Consider the following 23,137-nt stretch of genomic DNA (forward strand, 5'->3'; position numbering starts at 1 on the left):
GTGTTCATCTCTACATTGCCCAGCCCTAGCAAGAATTCTGCTAAATTGGTTTATTAAGAATCTCCCATTCTTGCCATTTGATCGCCATAAATGTCAGATCAGGTTCCTCATCCTGCACCATTCCCCAGGTTGATATCCGGCCTGCCTTTAGCATGGATCCTATAGGGTCAGTTTAGCCAGAATGCACTTCGCCCTGATGTGTCCTCTCAGTAAGCGACCATCCACTGATCCCCACCCTGCTCCCTACCTAACCATTTCCATTATTTTTGTTGTATTCACTTCAAAGATTATTAAGCACAATCTTTCTCTCCACTGAAAAACTCCATTGCAGTGGTCCCTATACCTATCACAATGGTCCTGAATAAAGTCTGTCTTACTGTTTTTAAATGAGAATGGATATTTTTTTTTTCTTTAACACTGGGTAAAGGAGAGGAATAGTAAATACTCAGCTATCACTAGGAGTTCAGATCCAAGGACCACTGGGGTCACTGAGATGAATAAATGTTAATCAGAAATCTTACCACAGGGGATCCCTGGGTGGCTCAGTGGTTTAGCGCCTGCCTTTGGCCCAGGGCGTGATTCTGGAGTCCCGGAAATGAGTCCCGCATCAGGCTCCCTGCATGGAGCCTGCTTCTCCCTCTGCCTGTATCTCTGCCTCTCTGCCTCTCTCTCTCTCTCTCTCTCTGTGTCTCTCATGAATAAATCAATAAAATCTTAAAAAAAAAAAAAAACAAATGACTTCCCCATTCTATAGTCAAGTTCCACGGCTATTTACTTAGGAATGAGAAATTATGAGGAAAAAATTCTAGGAATGGGGGAGAAAAATGAGGCAGAAGAGAGGCTCCTACTCTTTGAGTAGGGGAGCCAAATGAAAGCTGATGCTATGTTTAAAAGGAAAAAACTAGCTAGGCAGTTGGCCACAGGCAAAAATGGCAGCTTCAACTCCTTGCATGCCTGTGCACATACCTGAGTACTGAAATTGGAACTCATGCTTTATTTGATCCTTTGAGATCTGGTGCCTAAAGTACCCCTGCTATAACTGTTTGCTACAGTCAAGTACAACAACACTTCCTGGCATGATTACATGACTGCTAGACAGATGGATTTGAAAAACAGTAACATACTTGTTGCCTGCTGGGCAAACCACAATAACAACCTATCACAACATCTCATTTTCTTCTCTTTCTAATGAAATGTACCAACTGCACTGGAAGTGGAAGAGAAGACCAAGTGGAACCTTCTAACCTTGCCAGTACGTCAACAAACAAGGAATGACATAAGAAAGGATGTGAAAATACATTATAGGGAGCACATCCATTGGCTCCTTCTCAGTTTATAGGAACACAGAAAAGAGTCAAGTGTGATTATCTAGTAACTATGAGATTGGATAGTTTATCTGTATAAGCACTCCCAAACAGAGGCTAGTGTCCAGAGGGGACTGTTTTGTGATTAGCTTATTTCAAGGTCAGTTTAAAGGTGTGTATGCGTACATCTTAAAGAGTTGAAGGGGTAGACAAAGATAGTTTGCCATTAGTCATTATTATTTCAACTCTAGTGTCAAATCAAATGCAATAGGACTATGTAGATATTTAGAAGTCCACTGTGGAATGCTCACAGAGAGGCTGTGGCCACTGAGGGGCTCATTCTAGCATAGCAAGAGATCATTTAATATTTTCTCTGTCAATATGGCTCCTCATTAAATGGTGCTTAACAAGAACATGGCCAAGGCAGGTGTAAGTGGGAGAGAAGGAGTGTCTATCACTTGGAATGCATGGGATAACATAAATGTATCTGGAGCTATGTACAGATATCAGAAATGGGTGTCTGTGCTATTTAGAGAAAGATTATTTACATATAAGAATTTGATCTCTTAAAGTTAAAATCAGAAATAACCAGGAAACAAACTGACAGGTTAGAGACACATGATTTGGTGTGTATGAGAAGGCACAATTATGTGCTTGCAGTGGCAGGAGGGTGACAAGGAAAAGATCAAAGGAAAGATCTGAGCAAAATGGCCCTTAGCCATTTTATTTCATTTATTTTCAGCTTGAGCACAACTCTGCCAACTGAAAGGATAGGTGTGTTTCTGGATATTATAAAAGAGCACTTCAAGAACTGAAACCAGTACCATGACAAGAGGCACAAAGGGTGACTCCTTAACTTCTTTTTCTCATTACTATAGATTGAAATAAAGCTAGGATCCTACTGAGGTCACAGTGAATTCCAGGAGAGGTTAGGGTATGCATCCCCTACTTTCACCCAAGCAGCATCACTATGCTGCTCTTCCTTTCCTCTCTACCTCTCTCCTCCTGACCTACCAGCATGAAGAATCTTTATTTCCATTCAAAACATACATATCAAAAAATATCATATATCTGAGAATATAGGAAGGGATCTTGGCTGCTCTGACAGAGGTATCCTTGGATTTATGTCTGCCATAGTCAATCAGGAAATCATATTCATTTATTTATTTTTTATTTATTTATTTTTTTAAATTTTTATTTATTTATGATAGTCACAGAGAGAGAGAGAGGCGCAGAGACACAGGCAGAGGGAGAAGCAGGCTCCATGCACCGGGAGCCCGATGTGGGATTCGATCCCGGGTCTCCAGGATCGCGCCCTGGGCCAAAGGCAGGCGCCAAACCGCTGCGCCACCCAGGGATCCCCATTTATTTATTTTTTAAAAGATTTTATTTATTTATTCATGAAAGACACACACACACACACACACACAGAGTGGCAGAGACACAGGCAGAGGGAGAAGCAGGCTCCATGCACGGAGCCTGACATGGGACTCGATCCCAGGTCTCTAGGATCAGGTCCTGGGTTGAAGGCCGCGCTAAACCGCTGAGCCACCCGGGCTGCCGTAGGAAATCATATTTAAAAAGCAAATTCTTTCTGAAAATTTTATACACCATGAACAACAAATCCCACGGATTAACGATTTCTAAACATTACCTCTTTCACCTTTGGAGTCATCCAGGCTTTGGGTGGAAGAAAAAAAAAATTTGGGGAAAACAAAAATTAGGAAGATGGTTTTCTCTACTCATTTTCTTTGAGAATAAAACCTCCCATATAGTCACTGAATTAATCTCCTCCCTCTAAAAGTTAAAATTGCTTAGCAAAACACAAACTCTGATGGATATCACCATTTCAGTATTACTAGTAGGCTGATGCTAAGCAAAGCTTTATTATTTGAGGATAAAAATATTACTATGACAAAATAGGCTCATCATAAAAATACCAGAAATCCTACAAATTGTGACTGATGTTACTTACATAAGTTAACAGCTAGGGGGAATTCAGGATTAAGGAACCTGGGGCAGGCCAAGCCTTTTTGTGTATGTATGACTCAATTTTTGGAAGAAGGATCCATGTGCCCTGATTCCCTCTGATCTAAGACAGGGCTTATTAAGTATTGATTAATGATCAACTCTGAAGTCTATGGCAGAGTACAGCAGTCCCAAAAGAATGCAAGGAACAGAGTGGTCAGAAAGAACAACACAAGTGCTCTGACAGAGCTGACAGATGCTGAGGGAAAAATGGCAGAGTTCCTGGCAAGTAAAAAAATGCCAGCAGACCAAAGGAGAAAGCTCCAAGGATCCAGAAATGGGAGTCCGTCTAGGCTGAAGCAGGTGAAGTTATGATATTCAACAGAGTAGGGAGGTTCCTAGTATAGCTGTAAAGTCACTTGATAGTGGGGGGAAAAGGTTATGTTTGTACAGAATCTTCACATTTCTTTTATCTACCAGGCTCTAGCCCCAGCTTTTAGTCGTCATGAAAAAGTTACCAAACCTATGGACCCACATTCAAATTTTTAACAGTTTTAGTGAGGAAATACAAAAGACATAAACCATGTTTCCGATATAATCAGAATACCTAACACATTATGGGTGTTTAGAAAATAGGAAACAGAATGAAAAAGTGAAGTAGAAATTCCAACTCTAAAGATGAAGCAAAGTGGAAAAGCAACAAGAGAATACATCTTCGCTTCACCATGTTAACCTGCTGATGTCATTAGTGCTCTTCTTGGTCTCCTTCCAGAGAGTATACTTTCAGTGTCACTCACAGCAACTAACAGAAAGAATAGCTCTCTCCATGCTTTAAGCAATCTGCTCAAATACAATTTGAGGGGTTTCTTCATACTCTGTTGCTTTGTAGGCTTCAGCAGCTGAAACCTTATATATTGAGCTGTTAATGCTGATAAGAAATAGAAAGCCTTAGATCATCCACAGGAAGCAAAGTCTTTGCCATCTTCATCTAAGCAGTAAGGTCTCATTTGGTTTGGTGTACTTCTGTATTTGTCTATCTTATAACAATATTCACATTATTCCCAGATGTATCATTTCAAAGAATACTGCAAAGCCATTCTAAGCCTGACATTTGTGTCTCAGACTATCTTGTGAGTTCAGTGGTGTATGTTTTATGTACCCGACGGTTTTCAGATTTCCCTGGTTTCATTAACATGTCCATCTAAACGATCATATTTTTCTGTGCAGAAGAATAAAACATCAGGTTCATGTATTACTTAACAACCCCCTCCCCGCCCCCATACTGTATGGTTTCATTGGAAGGCATCAGGCTCCTCTGAGCTGGAAATCCTGCATCCCAGTGTCTCTTGGAGCAATTACAACTTGTACCTTCCAGGAAACCACATTTGTTTGCCTGGCTGCTTGCCTTATCTGCTTTCCTGTTAGTTACTTCACTCATGAAATTTTTTGCTAGTTAACTATGGAATTAAAGTAATGTAGATGGTCCTCTGTATCTTATGATCTTACTTAGAATCTTACTGACTTGAATATTTGGCAAAAGCTGCTGTGGCATCTCACACCTTACAGCACCACACTCCAAGCAGACACAGTAGCCTCCATTCTTTAGTGCCAAGGAAGGCAATGTGGCTAGCTGTGGCCATAAACATAACTCATTCAAACATGGTAGCCATAAGCAGGCAGGGCCTTGGCTGGTAATCATGTTAATTACTGGGCATCTAGTTTCAAAGACCGGTGAAGAAAGGCTTTTTCACCCAGAGGCTGCCCTTACCAGAGTCCGATTTATATCACTGATGTTATCTGCTATAGAACATTTGCACTGTATTGGTAGCTCTGTGAGGAAGTGAAAAACTCTACAGCAATACTGTGGAGTAGTTAAGAACATTGGCTCTGGAAATTGGTTTAATTCCAGGCTCTGCAACATTCTCACTATGAGACCTAGGACAGTTACTTTGGGGACAGTGTATTTTACGGGGTTGTAATAGTCCTGTGTCTACTATATAGAAAACTCCTTCAAAAATTATTAACTATTATTTTCAAGAATCTATTTCATCATCTATAAAATGCATTCAAGTCCATGTAAAATATAAGTAATTCTTCATAGCTTTAGCTGACAATTTTTTAAAAAGATTTTATTTATTTATTCATGAGAGACAGAGAGAGAGTGGCAGAGACAAAGGCAGAGGGAGAAGCAGGCTCTATGCAGGGAGCCTGATGTGGGACTCGATCCAGGCATCCCAGGATCACACCCCGAGCTGAAGGCAGACGCCCACCACTGAGCCACCCAGACGTCCCTGACATTCTTAAAAAAAAAAAAAAAAAGATTTTATTTATTTATTTGAGAGAGCAAGTGAGTGAGAGAAGATGAAGGGGAAGGGGCAGAGGGAGAAGGAGCAGCAGACCTCCTGCTGCGCAAGGAGCCTGACATGGGGCTCCATCTTGGGGTTCTGGGACCATGACCTGAGCCAAAGGAAGGTACCCAACTGACTGAACCACCTGAGTGCTCCTTTAGCTGACATTCTGACCCTGAGGACATTTTAACCCTATCATCTGTATTTAGCTCCGCCAACTACTGTGGACAGTGAGATAACAACATGGGAAATGTTGAGCAATAGGCCAGAGGTTGGTAAATTACAGTCCATGAACCAAATTTAACAGCACTGCCTGTTTTCTATAATCCATCATCTAAGAATGGTTTTTATGTTTTCAAAGGGTTGAAAAGAGAGAAAAGAATATTTGATAACATGTAGAAATTATATAAAAATCAAATTTCAGCACCCATAAATAAAGTTGTATTAGATCAGAGTCATGCTCATTTATTTACACATTGCTTTCACACTGCAGCAGCAGAGCTGAATAGTGATAACAGAGTGCAGAGTTCATAAAATATAAACTATTGACTGTATGAATCTTTATAAAAAAATCTGCCAATCCCCACAATGGATCAATTGCAGATGATAGGGTTAAGTGTAATATTAAGAAATTCTTATAATTTTCTCAAAGACTAGTTAAGAAATAAGTAATAATTACCATTAAAAAGTTCAATTCATAACTACAATGAGATTATTACCTTACTCCTGTCAGAATGGCTAAAATAAAAAACACAAGACACAAAAGTTTTGGCGAGGATGTGGAGAAAAAGGAACCTTATGCACTGTTGGTGGGAATGCAAACTGGTACAGTCACTGTGAAAACAGATGGCGGTTCCTCAAAAAAATTAAAAATAGAACTACCCTATGATCTAGTAATTGCATTACTGGCTACTTATTAAGAATACAAAAACACTAATTCAAAGTGATACAGGCACCCCTATGTTTATTGCAGCATGATCTATAATAGCCAAACTATGGAGGCAGCTCAAGTGTCCATCGATAGATGAATGGATAAAGAGGATGCAGTCTACATATACAATGGAATATTATTCATCCATAAAAAAGAGTGAAATCTTGCCATTTGCAATGACATGGATGGAGCCAGAGTATTATGCTAAGTGAAATAAGTCAGAGAAAGGCAAACATCATATGATTTCACTCATATATGGAATTTAAGAAAGAAAACAAATGAGTAAAATAAAGGAAAGGTAAACCAAAAACCACACTATTAACTATAAAGAACATGCTGATGGTTACCAGAGGGGAGGTAGGTAGTAGGATGGAGAAAATAGAGGATGAAGATTAAAGAGAATACATTTTTCATGATTAAAAAAAAATGAAATGAAAGAAAAATCAATTCACAATGAATATTATTTGCATCAAGAGTAATATCGAGGGATCCCTGGGTGGCGCAGCGGTTTGGCGCCTGCCTTTGGCCTGGGGCGCGATCCTGGAGACCCGGGATCGAATTCCACGTCGGGCTCCCGGCGCATGGAGCCTGCTTCTTCCTCTGCCTGTGTCTCTCTGCCTCTCTCTCTCTCTGTGTGACTATCATAAATTAAAAAAAAAAAAAAAAAGGAGTAATATCGAAACAAAACAAAACAATGGTGAAATAGAAAAATGAATTTGGCAATAAGCATAGAAAGAAAATTCAGTTGCAGAAAGTTATAATTAGTAAAATCTGATATGGGCAAAACTCTGAATGATAAATAAAATCATTATACATTATATATGGAAAAGAACCGATACTAAAATGGTTCAGTAGAATAAGAATATTGAAAAAATTGGATGTTTTCAATTACACATATGGAAAATTCATAAAATTAAATGGAATTAACTTGGTTTAAGCTCCAGCAAATATTCAGTGAAAATTCCCTGACAGTGGGTCTATCTTGATTTAAATGTTTGTGAATACATCAAATATTTCTTTCGAGTCAAACATTCTCAAGGTTAAACAAAAATTAAACATTAATGGGATCAAAACAGCATCCTGTACTAATTTTCAGGACAGAACATAACAGATGGGAGGGATTTTAGAGATCATGTAGGTCATCTACTCCCCTTCTCCTCACTCTACTTTCTAAATGAAAATTTCAAGACCTGAAGAGGTAACATGACCTGTAAATATGGGTAGGAGCTATGTTGCTCAGTTAGTGGCCATACATCACAGCTTGATGCTTCTCACCTTGAACAATTATAGAACATGCAGGCTTTATTAACTGCTTTTTATCTGAATAGTCCCTGTGGACAAGGTAACTTTCTGAATGGTAACCGGGCTTTCAGACTGTGTTCTCTATTTTCTTTTCTTTTTTTTTTTTTTAAAGATTTTATTTATTCATGAGAGACACAGAAAGAGAGAGGCAGAGACACAGGCAGAGAGAGAAGCAGGCTCCATGCAGGGAGCCCAGTGTGGGACTCGATCCTGGGACTCCAGGATCACGCCCTGGGCCGAAGGCAGACGCCAAACTGCTGAGCCACCTAGGGATCCCCCGTTCTCTATTTTCTGAACCAAAGAAGATTAGAAACAATCTGGGACATTTCTTAGAAGAATTAATGTTTCTTGATACTGAATATATTTCTGCTTCACTAACTCTTCCACCACTGCATCCATTCTGGCTTTCAGCATTACTCTCTAGGACAAAATAAGAAATGAATCTTAATTGGCCTTCTTGTTTCCAGTATTCCTTTTATGTCCATCCTGTACAGACTGCAAAGGCACACTAAGGTCTTCATGATCTACCTGCTGACTGCATCAGCCTCATGGCTTGTCATCCCCCTATCCTGACACGTGGGGTATTTTAATATAAGCCCATGAATTCTAGGACACACCTCTTTTCAAAAAGGAGAGCCTAAAATACTCTGCTCCATTAAATGTGGGATGGTCTTAGTGACCTGCTTCTAAGGAACAGAATATGGTAAGAGTGATGGTATGTAACTTTTGATTCTAGGTCACAGAAACCATTTGTGGCTTCATCCTTATTCTCTTCTCCTGAATCATTTATTTGGGGTGAAGTTAGCCACCTTGTGGGGGAGAAATCCATTTGGCGAGGAACCGAAGGATCTTGCCAAGAACCAGCATGAACTGTGGATGAGCCATCTTAAAACTGGATGCTCCAGGGCAGCCCCGGTGGTGCAGCGGTTTAGCGCCGCCTGCAGCCCAGGGTGTGATCCTGGAAACCTGGGATCAAGTCCCAAGTCAGGCTCCTGCATGGAGCCTGCTTCTCCCTTCTCCTGTGTCTCTGCCTCTCTCTCTATGTCTATCATAAATAAGTAAATCTTAAAAAAAAATCTTTAAAACTGGATGCTCCATTCCTATCCCAGTCAAGTTTTTGGATAACTGCAGTCCCAACTGACATCTTGACTGTAACCCCACGAGACATTCTAAGTAAGGACTATGCTGTTCAGAGGTTCCGGAATTCCTGACCCACAGAAACCACTGAGACAATAAAGGCTTACTGTTTTCTTTATGCTGCCAAGTTCGGGTTAATATGTTATGTAGAAATAATATACACCTTGAGCACTATCCATCGTAAACTAAGAGCATACTGAATTTGTTATGCTGTTTATGCTTCTATGACATTGTCTAAAATCATATCTGCTGGGGAAATGCCAACTGCTCCTTTAAGAGGCAGCTCAAGTGTCACCTTCTCTGTGAAAATTTGAGTCTCTTGTGGAGGCCTGGGCGGGCTTTCCTATTGTACCTTGTATAATTCTTTTCTGAGAAAATGTAGTTTAGTATTTGGTTGTCTAGTCTTGAAACATATATTTTAATCCATATACCTAAAGCAGTATATGGATTGGGAGTAGACTCCCAATAAATATTTTAGAGCTAGTTTTCTCATTTCAGTCAGTTTTAAATAAAATGATAAAAATCTCAAACTACACTTACAGAATTATTCTATGTGAAGTTAGGACTCAGATGTCAATGATAAAGGATTGTGGAGAATGGGGCTTTCAGTTTGTTAAAACACAAAGTGAGGAAATCAACATCCTGGTTCAATTTCTGGAAGATAAAACAATATGAATGCTAGATTTTAAAGAGTGACCCACCAACAAAATGACTATGAAAATCTAAACATTTAAGGTATTTTCATTTAATACCCAAAATGCCAAAAGCAAAATTTGAATTATTTTATATTGACATGAAAAGGGACCCAGACAGTCCAAGTGCTTTCTAGTTTTGCCAAATCCCTTCTCATGCAAAAAGTCTGTGATTCTACTCTTAAAACTGAGGAAGAAAGAGTAGTATATGTTCAATGTTGACTATTCTTTCAATGAAAAGAAATGAAGTCTTGCTAACAAGTGGTTTGCCTTAAAATCTGAATTTTCACCAAAAAGAACCAGCCATCTGTTTTGAATATTTTAAAGACTAACCCCCATTTTGTGCTCTGCTTTGATCTCCCAGGATAATAGGAAGACAGTGATACAGTCCAGCTACACCTCAATCAAGTGTGCTCATTTAATTTATCCCAGAAATGCTGACTGCCAGATCCGGCTGGAAACTTTAGCCTCATCATCCTCACATCAGGAAGAAGAAGACACATCAATGGAGAATAACTCTTTTGTTTTGGTTGATGATGCATTTTTGTATCCAAGAAAATATTCCTTTAACCCAAAACAGATAGTAATATTAAAGACAGGGAGAATGTATAGAAAATAACAAATTAGTGAGAAGCTGAGGACAAGTTAATGAAAGGAATACTTTAGAACCCTATTGTAACAAGGTTGTCTAATAGTTCAGATAAAATGTGATTCAAATCATATCCTCCAGGGATGCCTGGGTGGCTCAGCAGGTTGAGCTGATCCTGGAGTTGCAGGATCGAGTCACACATCGGGCTCCTGCCTGAAGCCTGCTTCTCCTCCCTCTCTGCCTGTGTCTCTGCCTCTCTCTGTGTCTCTCATGAATAAATAAATAAAATCTTAAAAAAACAACAACAAATCATATTTTCCAAAACATAACTCTATAAAATAAAAACGTGATATAATAGGCAACTGCTAGGCCGGTCTTCCAAAATGATTAAAAAGGGGTCCTATCATATGTTCGCTGGTAGGTGTGGGTGGTGAACTTAATGATGTTATTCTAGAAGGTACCTAGATATTGACTGGAGCTAAAATCAAGCTGAGAAACTGATACACATGAATGGTGTCAGATTATAGGATAAATAACTTATTAAGATGAAATTAAAACATTAAAAATATCTACTTAAAATACATAAAACCTTAAATAAAATATAAGCAACTTTCTGGGATGCCTGGCTGGCTCAGTCAGTAGAGCATGCAACTCTTGATTTTGGGGTTGTGAGTTCAAGCCTGACGCGTACCACTGTGCAAGGTGTATACCCTACCTTAAAAAAGAAAAAAAAAAAAAAAAACCATGTAACTTTCCTTTAGGGTAAAAACTCACCAGCTTTTTCATTCAATAAATATATATTGAACACTGCAGGGTCCTCATGTTTTCAGATGACGTGAAAATTATGTAAGATGTGAAGAATTTTATTTTACACAAAGTGCAAGGATATTTTAAAGATTTATTTATTTGAGAGAGACAGTGTGTGTGCACTAGCAGGGGGTGGGGCAGAGGAAGAGGGAGGACCCTGGAGCAGACTTCCTGCTGAATGGAGTGCCCTACATGAGGCTTGAACCCAGGACCCTGAGGATCATAACTTGAGCAGAAATTAAGAGCTGGATGCTTAACTGAGCCTAAACTGCAAGGATATTTTTATTGCCCAGGATAAATGAATGTCTCAATCACAAATTATATCCCAAAGAGGAAAAAGATAGCTTTTCCTCATTAGTCAAATGGTCATAATCATTAAGAACCAATGGATCTGAGAGCATATATTCCACAGACATTTAAAACACTGTAATTTTGAATCAGAGAAATAAATCATATGAGTCACAAGATAATGTCACCTTAAATTATTTAGCAAAAACTACAAAAATGTAGGATGTATACCTGTGGAACACTATAACCATGTATTCAGAAAACATAAGAGAAAAGTCTCTCTCGCAAAATACTTACAACTTTCTCATGTAGTCTAAGAGGTCTCTATGTCTGTTAATAAGCCCATGTAATCATTATGCCTGTCCAGAATTACTTTAGAAGCACAGTGCAAGGTGGTAGCTTCTACTTCTTACTATTGCCTGAAAATCATTCTCAGGTCAGAAAATTCCAGAAGAAGAAATCACCTGCCATCATGGGGTGCTTCTGAAAGGTAATTAGGTCTGATTTAATGTGTGTGGCTAATTTCCCATGACTTGAGGCCTTGGAGAGGTACCGATATAGTTGCTCAGGAATACTGGTAAACTTGAACAATTCAATTAGAGATTCAGGAAAGAAGATTAATTTCTATTGCTGCGGGAAAAATTAATTACTAGGATTGTGGGTTCCTTGTGCAATTAATGTTAGGAGAGAGGAGAAATCTGTAAAATAAACCATAGCATCAATGATCTCATAAATATTCTGGGGTTGTATCACAACCACTAAAACTGTCATTGCCACTATCATTTATTGAGCACTTCCTGTGTGCCAGGCAAAGGGCTAAGTGCACTAAATATCTTACATATTTAATCTGCACAATAGCCTTTGTTGCAGGTTTTATTATTGCCGTTTAACAAATGAGGAACCTGATGCTGAGAAAAGAGGTTAAGTGATTTGTGGGAGAGTATATAGCTACTAAGCAACATTCAAATTGGGTCTAAAGACAAATCATGCTATTTACCATCAAGCTAAAAGGCTGTAAAAATAATATAACTGCCTCATAAAGGACACAAAAGAAAAAATATTTTGGCAGTTTCATAGATGGGAGGTTACTACATTTTTAAGAAAGTAGAAACCTGTAAGTGCACAACTGTGCATGTATCACAATTATGACAAGAACACACATCAGAAAGACAGTAACAGTGGACTGTGAGACAATGAATATTAACTGAGGTTGTATCAGGGTGGTGGGATTATGGCTAATTCTTTTCCTTTTTTCTTTTTCCTTTTCTATTTTCCAAGTTAAGTGGTTAGTGTTGACTACAAATTCTCCTTTTCTCAATCCCCTTTCCTATAGCCCACCTGGCTTGTCCACTGGCCTCTTCAGGACTTGGGGCTCTACTCTTCACTCCTCTGCAACACGCTGCAGCCCCCACACCTCAGGGCCAGGGTAGCTGGGGGAGCAGCAGAGTGGACAGTAGGTGTGGGAAAGTTGGTGGTCCAGCTGCTACCCCCCATTAAAATACAAAAAAAAAAAAATCAGCATCTAAAGTGAAATAATCATAAAGTGAAAATATATGCTCAAACAGCCCCCAAGATCCCCACAGGGGTAAGCAGCATCAGGTGGGAGGCAGGTGAGGCTGGCTGGGCCACCGCCCCTCCCTACCACCCAACCCAGGGGCTCCAGGACTGTGAGTGCCAACAGCCCAGGCAGCCCCTGGCTCAGAAAACAGTGACTTGGGCCCTGGCAGGAGGGGAGGGGATCCGAGAAGGTAGGGTGGTCAGGACACCAGTATAGGGCTTGGTCTGGCCAGCCATGCTTGGCAAAGGGACACATGATGACATGTGCATGCGAATGCACACACCCTGGAAGCATCTGCCTTGCCTCGGTCCCTTCCTTTGATCACCACTTCCTCAGGAGGCTCACCAGACGTGGGACAGGGCAGGGATACAAAAGCCTTTGGAGAGTGGCTTCCTCCTTCATGGCCAGCCTCCCTGGATGGGGACCATTATTGCTTTAAAGGAATAGGGAAGGGACAAGAGCTTCAGCCCAGGTTAGGATCCTGAAGGATAAGGGCTGACCCTCTTCACTCTGCTGGGAACACCAGCTGGGGCCTGGACCTCGGAAAGCTGCCCTGAAGGTTCTGTTCCTTTCTCCAGACAACAGAGGTCCTGGAGGTAGGGTGAGGCCCTCCCCTGCCCCCTAAGTTGGTCCTGGGGCCCAATCTTCCTCAGCCAAGTGGCCTGAAGGTAGGGTGGGAAGGCAGTCTCTGACCCTCTTGCCTCCCAGCTGGGGTCCAAACCCAGTCCCAAGACAGAAAAATATTTTGATGAATTAAAAAGTGCCCAAGGAGGGAATGGGCTCAAAGGAGCAGGCAGCAGGTGATGTCAAAGGGTGCTCTGGTCTTTGATAAAGGCAGCCATTTGGCCCTGGCCCTCATCCTTTTCTGAGTCAGATGGGCACTCTTCTTGTCAGGCTTTGGGGGGCAGCCACTTACAGGAGATGGCAGGAGGGGAGGGGATCCGAGAAGGTAGGGTGGTCCATGGTGTACACCTTCACCCCCCGGAAGCTGAAGCCTGACTACAGCTGCAGGACCAGGAAAACAGTGACAAAGACTAGCATGATGAAGGTGTAGCTGAGGCTGGCCACCACCTTGGGCAGGTCTTATATAAAAGCTCAGATATGCATCAAGACACCAAGGTTTCACATAAAGGAAGTCCTTGCATAGTTACTTATGCACTGTGTGTGCATTCTGACAGGTAGAGAGGAGAGAGTGTACACACACACACACACACACACACCTGGGAGATACAGTGAGGCCTACTCCTTTCCTGCTTCTGGAATGGAAAATGGAACTGGGTATGGCTTTATCTTCATGGTAATCCAGTTCTAGAGGACTCTGTCCAGGTTTTAAGAAAAAAAGTAGTGAAAAGGGGTTTGAGATATTTCTAGGCTAGTGACCCGTTACCAGAGAAATCCTAGTTGGGAATAAGATAAGTAAATTCACCTGGAGTTGTGGCTCCTGGTGGCCTAAATGTTCTAGTGGGCTATTAGAAGAAGGGCAGAGGCAGTCATCTTGAAGGAATCCCAACACTTACAACACCTCTACAGCGCAAAAAATGTTTTTCTAAAAAAAAGTGGAACCCTTGGGTGCTTGCTTCCAATATGACCAAGAAAAGAAGGAATAATTACCATGAAGAAAAGGGCTGCCAACCATGTGCAGCTTATTCATTGCACCAACTGTGCCTGATGTGAGCTCTAGCAGTAGGCCATTAAGACGTTCATTGTTTGAAACACAGTAGAGGATGCAGCCATCAGGACATTTCTGAAGCAGGGGTCTTTGACACCTTTATGCTTCTCAAGCTGTAAACGAAACTTCTCAAGCTGTTATTGCAGGAATTATGCTATTCACAGCAAGGCAGTCAGGAATGGTATTCGTGAAGCCCAGAAGGACCAAACACCCTTATCCTGATTTAGACTTGCAGGTGCTGCCCTATCACCTTTGCCAAAGCCAATGTATGGAGCTAAATTTTTAAGTCTGATGAAAAGCTATCCTCTGGGGGGAAAAATGGAAATTATACTTTAAAAGAAAAGGAAAGAAAAAGAAAAAAGTTGGAGATAAAATCTGGTTCAATCACAGACGTTCTAAATTATGAAAGGATAAAGAAAGGTAAGTTGAATTTGGAAGTATAAAGGTAGGGACGCCTGGGTGGCTCAGTGGTTGAGCATCTGCCTTTGGCCCAGGGCATGATTCTGGAGTTCCGGGATCGAGTCCCACATCAGGCTCCCTGTATGGAGTCTGCTTCTCCCTCTGCCTCTTTCTCTGTGTCTCTCATGAATAAATAAATAAAATCTTAAAAAAAAAAAAAGAAGAAGTACAAAGGTAGACAAAACATGGTGAAAAAAATCGAGGCATGATTATCATTAGGAAATAGAAGCAGTATTCTATTTCTGTGATATGTTTATAGAGCATTCAAATCTCACCAGCATGTACTACTTTATCTTACTCTATCAACTATTATAGTCCACAAAACATATAGTTGTAGTTTGAATTTGGCAAAAAACTGCAGCCTAGAGCAAAGGTTCTAGAATTCTGAGAATATCTGCAAATTATCACAAAGCATGTGGGCTTCAGAAAATGTTGATTTTTTGGAAGAGTGACTAATCCAGAAATATTGAAAGATGGTGTTAAACAGAGATTTGGTGTCAAACAACTATATCCCGCTCCCATCAGGATTCCCTTGATGTATTAAAAGGAACATTAAACATGTTCTAAAAACTAAAAACAAGGACTACTTGTGTATACTTCAAGTGCCACGCAAAAGCTGTAGAGGAGGGTGTGCTAGTAGTGTGCAGGTCACCAAATACCTATTGTTTGTATAGCAAATTATGAATTTACAAACAACTTTCACAGTCATACTGCCTTAAGAGAAATACAATAGTTATCATCACACTCATTTTAGAGATGAATAAACTGAGGTTCTAAGAGGTTTATGAATTACTTAAAGTCTTTGACCTTCATTCAATACTTTTTTAATTATATCAAACAGCTGTCTCCATTTTTCTTGGATAGTTCATATGAAACAGAAAAACAGACATATTTGAACTTTGAGGAATTTAATATCTTTTTTTTTTTTTTTAATTTTTTTATTTATTTATGATAGTCACAGAGAGAGAGAGAGAGAGAGAGAGAGAGAGAGGCAGAGACATAGGCCGAGGGAGAAGCAGGCTCCATGCACCGGGAGCCTGATGTGGGATTCGATCCCGGGTCTCCAGGATCGCGCCCTGGGCCAAAGGCAGGCGCCAAACCGCTGCGCCACCCAGGGATCCCGAGGAATTTAATATCTTAGTGCATTAGGGCCAGAAAAATGATAGTTGATTCTAATTCTGAGTCTGTCAGAGAAAAACAACTTTGGCAGTTGAAAGGTTGTGCTAAAAGCTAAAAGTTCTGTTCGAGTCATGTAAACAGATCAACATTGTCCTGCAGTTATTCTGGAAAGCCCAAAAGACATCAAGAAGGAATGATGTGCATGAGAGCTTTGTTCATAGAGGAATAATTATTTTTGTAACCAATACCTTTTCTGTCTCTTCCTTGCTGTGAGATAAGGCTGAATAGATACAGATAACTGGCACTTTCTTAGTTGAATGAGATTCAGGATCTGGTGAAGCTGGTGAGAATGCTGATGAACAATGCTTGTTTCTGTGCTCTGTTTATCAAGGACTGTTAGCAGTTTGGGGGAAAGAGGAAAACAGAAAGTAGAAAAGGATATCATCCACTGTTGCAGGAAAATATTACTGTCCCCCCAGGAGATGTAGCAAAGTCACATACCAAAAAGTACTCTCACTTCCAACTATTAAACACAATCCAGCACAAGTGTCTTAACAACATTACACATGTACCCTTTATATAACAGAAATACAAATTTGAAAGAAATAATTCCTGGTAGAAAAGAATCCTAACTTTCTTCTAGTCTAAGCAGCAAAGTGCTATTCCAAAGTTAAAAAGATTAACAACCAATTGAACAGAAAGAAAAGAGAAAAAAAAGTTTCTTAGGTTTTAAAGATTCAAATAAAAGCTTCTTGAGGTCTCAAGCCATTCTGATATTTTCCCTGGTTATGAGTTAGTGAAGTATATATATCATCATCTCTTCTCAAGACATAGTATTTCAGCAGAGAGCCGGTAAAGAAAACCAGAAGGGACTACTTCACTGTTTACTTTATTTCTCTTTAAAATGTCAAGACCAATCTAAGAGGGAAGTTCATAGCAATAAATGCCTACCTCAAAAAACAAGAAAAGTCTCAAATAAACAATGTAACTTTACACCTCAAGGAACTAGAAAAAGGAAAAATGAAGTCCAAAGGAAGTAGTACGAGGAAACACCAAAGATTAGAGCAGAAATAAATGAAACAGAAAAAAGACAATAGAAAAAAAAAAATCAGTGAAACTAAGCTGGTTTTTTGAAAAGATAAACAAAATTGACAAACAATAGCTAGACTCCCCAAGAAAGAAAGGAGAGAGGATTCAAATAAATAAAATCAGAAATAAAAGAGATGTTACAACTGATACCAGAGAAATACCAAGATCATGAGATTACTGGGCATAATTATATGCCAAAAAATTGGACAACCCAGAAGAAAAGTATGAATTCCTATAAACATACAACCTACCAAGTTTGAATCATGAAGAAATAGAAAATCTAAATGGACTAATTCTGAGTAAGGAGATTGAATCAGTAATCAAAACCCTCCCCAAACAGAAAAGCCCAGAACCAGATGGTTTCACTGGTGAATTCTATCAAACATTTAAAGAATTAACAGCTGGGCAGCCTGGGTGGCTCAGGGGTTTAGCGCTGCCTTCAGCCCAGGGCCTGGTCCTGAAGACCTGGGATGAAGTCCCACTTTGGGCTCCCTGCATGGAGCGTGCTTCTCTCTCTGCCTGTGTCTCTGCCTCTCTCTCTCTGTTTCTCATGAATAAATGGATAGGGTCTTTAAAAATAAATAAAGAATTAACAGCAATTCTTCTCCCACTTTTTAAAAACAAATAGAAGAGGGAGAACTCTTCCAAGCTCATTTTATGATACCAAAATCAGAAAAAAAAAAAAAAAAGCCAAAGGAAAAGAATAATTACAGGCCAATATCCCTGATGAATACAGACACAAAAATACTCAAGAATATACGAGCAAACTGAATTCAACAATACATAAAAGGATCATACCTCTGATTGGGATTCATTCCAATGATGGAAGGATGATTCAACATTTGCAAAATTAGTCAACACAATACATCACACTAACAAAATGAAGGATAAAAATCATATGATCATCTCAATAGAGGCATAAAAAGCATTTGACAAAACTAAACATCCCCATGTATGATATAAACTCTCAACCAAGGAGGCAGAGAGGGACCATACCTCAACATAATAAAGGCTACAGTTAACATATTTCAATAACAAAAAACTGGGAGTGCTTCCTCTCAGATTAGGACAAAACAAGAATGTCTATTTTTACATTTTTCCAGCATAGTATTGGAAGTCCTAGCCAGAGCAATTAAGCAAGAAAAAGACAAAAAAAAAAAAAAAAAAAAAAAAAAGGCTTAAAAGCCATCCACATCAGAAAGGAAGATATAAAACTGACACTGTTTGCAGATGACATAATATTATATAGAGAGAACCTTAAACACTATAATAAAAACTGTTAACAACTAATAAATGAATTCTATAAAGTTGTAGGATACAAAGTCAATACACGAAAACTTTGTGTTTCTACACACACAATAATAAAATATCAGAAAGAGAAATTAAGGAAACAATTCTGTTAACAATAACATCAAAAAGAGTAACATACCTAGGAATAAATTTAACCAAGGAGGTAAAAGACCTGTATATTGAATTTATAGTAAAACATTAACCAAAGAAGACACAAATAAATGGAAAGATATTCCAAGCTCATGGATTGGAAGAAATGACATTGTTAAAATGTCCATACTACACAAAGCAATCCAATCTAGGATTCAGTATAATCCTTATCAAATTTCCAATGACATTTTTCACAAAAAGAAATAATCATAAAATATATAATGGAACCATGAATAGTCAAAAAAATAATCCTGAGATAAACTAAAGCTGGAGAAAGTCAATATTCAAGAAGTATTTACTGAAGGCCTATTATTTGCCAGACAACATTTAAGTGTCCTCTACTGTCACTCTATATTGCTCCTTGTTGATTTAAGACTAATAAAATATTTTCAAGACAAAAGGCATTCTTAGAAATAAAGATATTTCATAAAGACAAGAAGAACAGGTTAATAAGAGTACAAAACAATCATAAATGGGTATACAAATAATAACAGCTTCCAAATGCATGAAGCAACAATTGAAGAATTCAAAGAATGAATTAAAAAATTCCAAGGGATCCCTGGGTGGCACAGTGGTTTAGCGCCTGCCTTTGGCCCAGGGCGCGATCCTGGAGACCCAGGATCGAATCCCACGTCGGGCTCCCGGTGCATGGAGCCTGCTTCTCCCTCTGCCTATGTCTCTGCCTCTCTCTCTCTCTCTCTCTCTCTCTGTGTGACTATCATAAATAAATAAAAATTTAAAAAAATTCCAATCATACTCAAAGATTTTAATAATTCTTTCTCAGCAACTAATAGATTGGGCTTCCCCACCCTGTAAGTTTTTTAGTAAAGTCATGGAATATCTGAACAAGTACCTATACCTAACTGATATTTATAGAACACTGTATGTAATAACTAAAGAATACCATTCCTTTCAAGAGTACATAGTGGACTCACCACTTTTGGGTTCACCAAAGTGGGCCATATTCTGGACCATAAAACAGAAGTCTCAGAAAATGTAAAATATTAAAATAATACAAAGTATACTCTCTGATCACAATGGGATTAACATAGAAATCAATAACAATACAACAACAAAAAAAACCCTCCCAAATTTAAAACTAGATACTTTTGCAAATCTACAGGAAAAAAAGAAGATATTTTAAAATAATAATAATTAGGATAGGGGCGGCTGGGTGGCTCAGTCGCTTAAGAGTGCCTTTAGCTTGTATCATGATCCCAGAGTTCTGGGATATCAAGCCCCATGTCGGATTCCTTGCTCAGTAGAGAGCCTGCTTCTCCCTTTCCCTCTGCTGCTCCCCAGCTTGTGCTTTCTCTCTGTCAAATAAATAAATAAAATCTTTTTTTTTAAAAACTACTAGGATAAGTGATGTTAGCAAAGTTGTAAGATATTTCAATAAAAAAAAGTCACCTGTATTTTATATATTAGCAAACAATTGAAATTAAACATCATAGATAAAAAGTTACCGATCTAATTAAATGGAGAAATATACCGTGTTCATGATTTGAAAGACTTAAAGTTAAGATGTCAACTGTTCCCAAATTGATTTACAGAATCAATACAACCTCAATACCCCTCCTGCAGGATTTGTCATAGAAACTGACAAATTGAAATTTATATGAAAATACAAACAACCTGAAATAACTAAAACACCTTTAAAAAGATTAACAATTGGGGGATCCCTGGGTGGTGCAGCGGTTTAGCGCCTGCCTTTGGCCCAGGGCGCGATCCTGGAGACCCGGGATCGAATCCCACGTCAGGCTCCCGGTGCATGGAGCCTGCTTCTCTCTCTGCCTGTGTCTCTGCCTCTCTCTCTCTGTGTGACTATCATAAATAAATAAAAAAAATTAAAAAAAAATTAACAATTGGAAAGAGACTATCTGACTTTAACACGTTATAAAACTATAATGGTTAAGACAGTGTGGTAATATAGATCAAATTAAATGATGAAAGAAAATAGAAGGCACAAACATAGATACATATTTATATCTTTTTTTTTTTTTTTTTTTTTTACAAAGGTGCACAGAAATCCATGGAGACAGGACGGTATTTAAGAACAATTGGATATACATTCGGGAAAAAAAGAACCTTGACTCCTACCTTAATATACACCAAAATTAATTTGAGATGGGTTATAGAAATAAACATGGAAACAAAACAATAGTGTCTGGAAAAAGGAAAAAAACAGGGGGAAATATTTTAGCTCTTACATGTTATGCAAAAGTTTCTTAGAACCCAGAAAGCAATAACCATTAAAAACTTCAACAGATTAAAGACTTCTGATAATGAAAAGGCACCACTGAAAAACTGAATACACAAGCCACAGACTAGGAGAAAATATTTGCAAAATATTTTTCTCAAAAAGGACTGGTAGCTAAGCCATATAAAGAATGCCTATAACTTAATATTAAGATAAAATCCAATTAAAAATACACATCGGAGCAGATGCTTCAGAAAGGACTACATACAAACAGCCACTCAACACACAGTGATGACAAAGTGTTCATCACTAATCAGTAGCAGAATTAAAATGAAAACCACAATGAAATACCTCTACACAGCCATAAAAATGGTCAAAATTAAAAATATGGAAAGTATCAAATGTTAGAAAGATATGAAGCAACCAGAACTCCTATTTGTTGCTGATGGGAGCATTAAATGATATAACCACTTTGAAAAAGTAGCAGTTTCTTATAAAACTCAATACATAACTATGATGTAACTAAGGCAAGTCTATTTGTAGGTAGTTACCCCAAAAAATAAAAGCATATGTCCGCCAAAAGACATGTGTAAGAATGTTCATAGTAGCTTTATCCATAATTGTCCCAAACTGAAAACAGGCCAGATTATTCAAGAGATCCAAATAAACTGTGATCAGTCATCACACAATGGGATACTACTCAGCAATAAAAATGAATGAGTTTAATTCCAGTATAGTTAACATACAGTGTTATAATAGTTTTAGGTGTACAATATAGTGATTCAACAATTCTATGCATTACTCACTGCTCATCATAAGTGTGTACTCTTAATCTCCTTTTATTTCACCCATCCCCTACCCATCTCCTCTCATAATCATCAGAGTGTTTTCTGTAGTTCAGAGTCTGTTTTTTGGTTTCTCTCTTTTTCTTTATTCATTTTTTGTTTCTTAAATTTATACATATTAGTGAAATTATATGGTATCTGTCTTTCTCTGACTGGCTTTTTAAGCTTAGCCTTATACTCTCTAGTTTCATCCATGTTGCTGCAAATGACAAGATTTCATTCTTTTTTATGGCTGAATAATATTCTGTCACACACACATATCTTCTGTATCTATTCATCTTTTGATGGACACTTGGGTTGCTTCCATAATTTAGCCATGGTAAATAATGCTGCAATAAACAGAAGGACACATATATCCCTTCAAATTAGTGTTTCTGTATTCTTTGGCTAAATACCTAGTAGTATGATTACTGGATCATAGGGCAGTTATATATATTTTTTCCATGCCCAGCATTGAGCGTAAGGTGGGGCTTGAACTCATGACCCTGATATTAAGACCTAGCTGAGATCAAGAATCAGATGCTCAACTGACTGAGCCACTCAGGAGCTCCTGGTGGTTCTGTTTTTAGTTTTTGAGAAATCTCCAATACTGTCTTCCACATTGGCTGCACAAGTTTGCATTCCCACCAAGAGAGCATCAGGTTTCCTTTTTTCCCCATATTCTCATCAACACTTGTTATTTTCTGACCTTTTGATTTTAGTCATCCTGGCAGGTGTGAGGTGATATCTCACTGTGGTTTTGATTTGCATTTTCCTCATAATGAGAGATGTTGAATATCTTTTCATGTGTCTGTGGGCTATCTGGATGTCTTCTTTGGAGAAATATCTATTCATGTCTTCTGCCATCTTTTAATTGGATTATTTGTTTTTTTGGTGTTGAGTTAGGTCTAAGTTCTTTACATATTTTGGATATGTAACACTTTATCAGATATGTCATTTGCAAATATCTTCTTCTTCTATTCAGTAGGTTGTATCTTAGTTTTGTTGGCTGTTTCCTTTGCTGTGCAGAAACTTTTAATTTTGATGTAGTCCCAATAGTTATTTTTGCTTTTGTTTCCTTTGCTTCAGGAGACATATCTAGAAAGATGTTGGTACAGCTGATGTCAGAGAAATTACTGCCTGTGCTCTCTTAGTGGATTTTTATGGTTTTGGGTCTCACATTTAGGTCTTTAATCAAAAAAAAAAAAAAAAAAGAATGAATTTTAAATGTAAAAGTAGTTTTACACAAGAGTACAGACTATACGATTCCATTTATATGGGGTTCTAGAACAGAAAACTAATTTATGTCAAACAAACAAAAACATTAACTGTGTCTGTAGGTGTAAGAGTAGGTACAGACTGGGAAAAGGCAAGAGAAAATTTTCTTGGGAGATGTTAATGTTCTGTATCAGG

The 23,137-nt window shown here is 38.6% G+C and overlaps 1 protein-coding gene and 1 pseudogene across 17 annotated transcripts in view; one reads left to right on the plus strand and one right to left on the minus strand.

Annotated features, from left to right (window-relative positions):
* Positions 1–23,137, minus strand: part of ERC1 (ELKS/RAB6-interacting/CAST family member 1) — a 539,792-nt gene that overhangs the window by 52,949 nt on the left and 463,706 nt on the right. The window contains exon 19 of one of the 17 annotated variants that reach the window (XR_005379703.1): positions 16,420–16,564. The exons of the other annotated variants lie outside the window; for them this stretch is intronic. The gene's annotated coding sequence lies outside the window, so the exon portion shown is untranslated. The remainder of the gene's footprint in view (positions 1–16,419; positions 16,565–23,137) is intronic. 17 annotated transcript variants of the gene reach the window in all.
* LOC111092896 lies at positions 14,509–16,400 on the plus strand (annotated as a pseudogene).

The sequence above is a fragment of the Canis lupus genome, chromosome 27, assembly GCF_011100685.1.
Source record: "Canis lupus familiaris isolate Mischka breed German Shepherd chromosome 27, alternate assembly UU_Cfam_GSD_1.0, whole genome shotgun sequence".
Classification (NCBI taxonomy): domain Eukaryota; kingdom Metazoa; phylum Chordata; class Mammalia; order Carnivora; family Canidae; genus Canis; species Canis lupus.